This window comes from Magnolia sinica, chromosome 4 (assembly GCF_029962835.1).
Source record: "Magnolia sinica isolate HGM2019 chromosome 4, MsV1, whole genome shotgun sequence".
Lineage (NCBI taxonomy): Eukaryota > Viridiplantae > Streptophyta > Magnoliopsida > Magnoliales > Magnoliaceae > Magnolia > Magnolia sinica.
The window spans coordinates 209,800-213,638 of NC_080576.1; positions in this window are offsets into that span (position 1 = coordinate 209,800).

The window sequence follows — 3,839 nt, forward strand, 5'->3', positions numbered from 1 at the left end:
ACGCAAAAAGACAATGGCATTTGCGTCTCCACTGATGATAGCAGAATGGGATATGGTAGATTTTGTGCGAGACTTTGAGCAGAAACTTATGGTAGAGGAGCCATTCGAGAGCATCGCACATATTCGGGTTCAGCCACTTATCGATGACCGAATCATTGTGGCTCAGGAAGAAGATGAAGGGTTGGCAGAGTTGAGAAAGCGGGTTAGTAAAGATGAAGACTTAGAATGGAGAGTTGGTATGGACGGGGGTTTACGTTATTGTAGCCGCCTGTGCATCTCGAACCTTCATGACTTGAAAAAAAAAGTTCTCGAAGCTATACACAATTCGAGGATAGCAATGCATCCTGGCAGTACGAATATGTACCAAGACATGAAGCGCTCGTACTGGTGGGACAACATGAAGGCCCACATAGCATATTATGTGTCCCATTGTCTCACGTGCCAGCAGGTCAAGGCAGAGCATCGCCGACCTCATAGACTGCTTCAGCCCATGCCCATAGCTGAATGGAAATGGGATTTCATCTCTATGGATTTCATCTCAGGGTTGCCGAAGACAAGGAATGGACATGACTTCATATGGGTGATTGTGGACTGGTTGACGATGTCGTCTCATTTTCTCCCCATCAGAGTTTCGAACTTAGTAGACAATTTGGCTAGACTGTACATTAAGGAGATAGTACGTCTGCATGGAGTTCCTATGGAGATCACGACAGACCGAGACACACGATTTACCTCTATATTCTGAACTCGTATCCAGGAAGCAATGGGTGTGAAACTGAAGTTCAGTATCGCATTTCACCCACATACTGACGAGCAGATAGAATGGGTAAATCAAGTGTTGGAAGATATGATGCGAGCTTGTGTGCTTGATTTCAAGGACAATTGGGATGACTGTCTTCCTTATGCAGAGTTCGCTTATAACAACAGTTTTCAGGTGAGTATTGCATGGCTCCCTATGAGGCATTGTATGGGCGCCCCTGCCGAGCACAGCATTGCTGGGCAGAGGTTGGCGAGAAGAGCTTGATTGACCCAGAGTTAGTACAGACGACTTCAGAGAAGATCAACATTATCAGGCGTTGACTTCTGGCAACACAGAACAGACAGAAGAGCTATGCCGATACGAGGCGGCGACATCTAGAGTTCGAGGTTGGGGACCATGTATTCCTGAATATTTTCCCAATGAAAAGAATCCTCCGGTTTGGAAAGAAAGGGAAAATCACACCGAGATTCATTAGCCCATTTCAGATACTAGATCGAGTGGGTACGGTAGCGTACCGCCTTTCTTTGCCCACACCACTCGCTGGCGTGCATAACGTATTTCATGTGTTGATGTTGAAGAAATATGTTCCTGATTCTTCCCACATTATCAAGTGGGAGCAGGTGCAGTTGAGTGAGGACGCTACTTATGCACTGCGACCGACGCGTATCCTATATAGGAAGGAGCAGGTGTTGCGCAATAAAGTGATTCCACTTGTGAAGGTACTGTGGACACACCATACTGAGGAAGAGGCTACGTAGGAAACAAAAGTCGGGGTTCGAAAGAACTACCCTCAGATTCTTGAGGAGTACGAAAAAGTTTTAATTTCGAGAATGAAATTTTTTTCTTAAGGGGGGGTAGATTGTAACATCCCGAAAAAATTCGTAGAAAGACCCGAGCACCACCTCAGACAGAAATCGGTGAGGACCAAATCCTTTAGAAATTAGACGAGAATTAACTAAGTGCTAAACTAAATCACTTGTCAGATTAGCTTGGACAGCTTTCAATACAAACCGCAAGACCCAAATTCAGTAAGATCGTTGACGCTACATTGCCTAAAAACCTAGGATCCATCTTAAAACCCAGTTGTTCTCGGGAGCATCACGAAACTCCATATCGGACCTGGACTGCGTGTCGAAGGTCCGATTATTACGAAACTATACGGTTATGACCGCCTTACTGGGCTTGACAATCATCTCGAAAATTAAGTCCTAATAGTGTCCAGAAATGCACAACTTGAGCCCGGAGCAAAGTGTGTGAGAAATGCGAATATCTTTAGAAACGGGACCCAGATTTAAGTGAATTGGGTCATTCGCTTGAGGGCCAAATTTAAGGTTCCAGACTGTCAGATTCTGACCCAACTACACCCTCGGATCAGGAAAATTTTCCAACACAGGTTAGTGTACTTGTAGCCCTGATTGAGTGACGATGACCGTTGAACTGAAACTGGTCCTTCGCAGTCGATCCGTAAATTCGATCGGACTGAAAACTTAACTTGATCTAGATCCAATATCAGGAAACTATTCCCAGACCGTATGCAGAAAGGGGGCCTCCAGATGTGCTCCATTAGCCCAAAACAGGCAACTTTTGACTATAACTTAAGTATATCATGGCCCTAAGGCCATTGAGTTCACATTTGGGCTTATAAATAGCCCTTAACTCACCACTCTCTCATTCCATACGAATTCCAAACCTTAGGAGAGAGAAGAGAGCAAAGAGAGAAGGAAAGAGAGAGAAAGTGAGAGAGAAAGTGGGAGATCATTGCTGGCCTTTGATCCCACCGCTCCACCTGTCGAATCAGCCTTCCCGTATCGCTATTCCGGTGATTCCGATTCTGTTCTTGGGTAAGAAATCATAACCCTAACCTGTTTTAGGTATCTAGATAGAGTAAAGGGTGAAATAGTTAACCTATTTCATGTTATAGGTTGTCGTTGTGCCGTAGACGAAGACTTAGTGTTCGAACTGAGTTCGATACGAGTCCACCGGCGAAAGGTATGGACTATAAACGTTTAGGTTATGGTTTTCAAGGCTTTCAATGTCAATTAATGATTTTATGACTAACTTGATTGCTATCACATATGCTTAGATACGATGTTTCCGTATATTACACATATATATGAACTATGTTGAAATTAATGCATTCCATGTGTTTGTTTAAATGTTCGTATGAATATGGAATTATGATTTGTGCTTGCTATGATTGTTGATTGAGAATACATGCTTGTTGTATGTATGGCAACTCCCTTGTGAAAGGACTTGTTATAATATACATTATAACTAATTTAGTACATGTATGTGATATGTGTAGTCTAAGTGTTTGATAAAATGTCTGAATGAGAAAATACTTGTTGAAATGTATTTATTGAGGGCGTTGAGATGGGATTCTCAATTTCCTTATCTATAGTTATAGTTTCCTTTCTATAACTTATATCACTACTATGTGCTTTATGGTTGAAATGCCTATGTATGATCACATGTACACCATGTGTTGTTGAAATACTTAAATGAGATTTATATTTAGATTGGTTGTCACATGCTGTCTTTGACTCTCACATGTGAATGTTATTATTTGGAGTGTGATTGGAGTTGCGATATAGTCTAGGCAATCAGTAACGGTTTACAATCGGTGGCCAAGTTGTTTTAGCCACGACGAATATGCTCAATGAATCCGAGTCGTACGGCGACTATTGACAGTGGTTACGCCACGAGGAGTGCGTATGCACTCCATGTCGACTAACTTAACGTACGCTCATATCAGTCGAGCTTGTCAAGCAACCCGATTGGCCCTATGTATGTTCACCATGTATGGATGCTACTGCTTGAAGCTAAGGTACTAAACTTACCAATAAAAAGCCCGTTTAACCTTGGTACCATGATCCGCTAGGACTTATGAGCTGGGCATGGTGGTATATGACACCGTGGTCGAGCTGTCGGCCTACACTGGGGTGACGAACCTCTCCGTAGTGTCCAGTGAGCAATCAAAACTCGTGAGCCAAATACGGTAGTATGAGACATTGTATTCGAGCTGTCGGCCTATGCTAAGGTAACGAGCCTTTCCTGTAGTGACCTCGAGTATAAATTA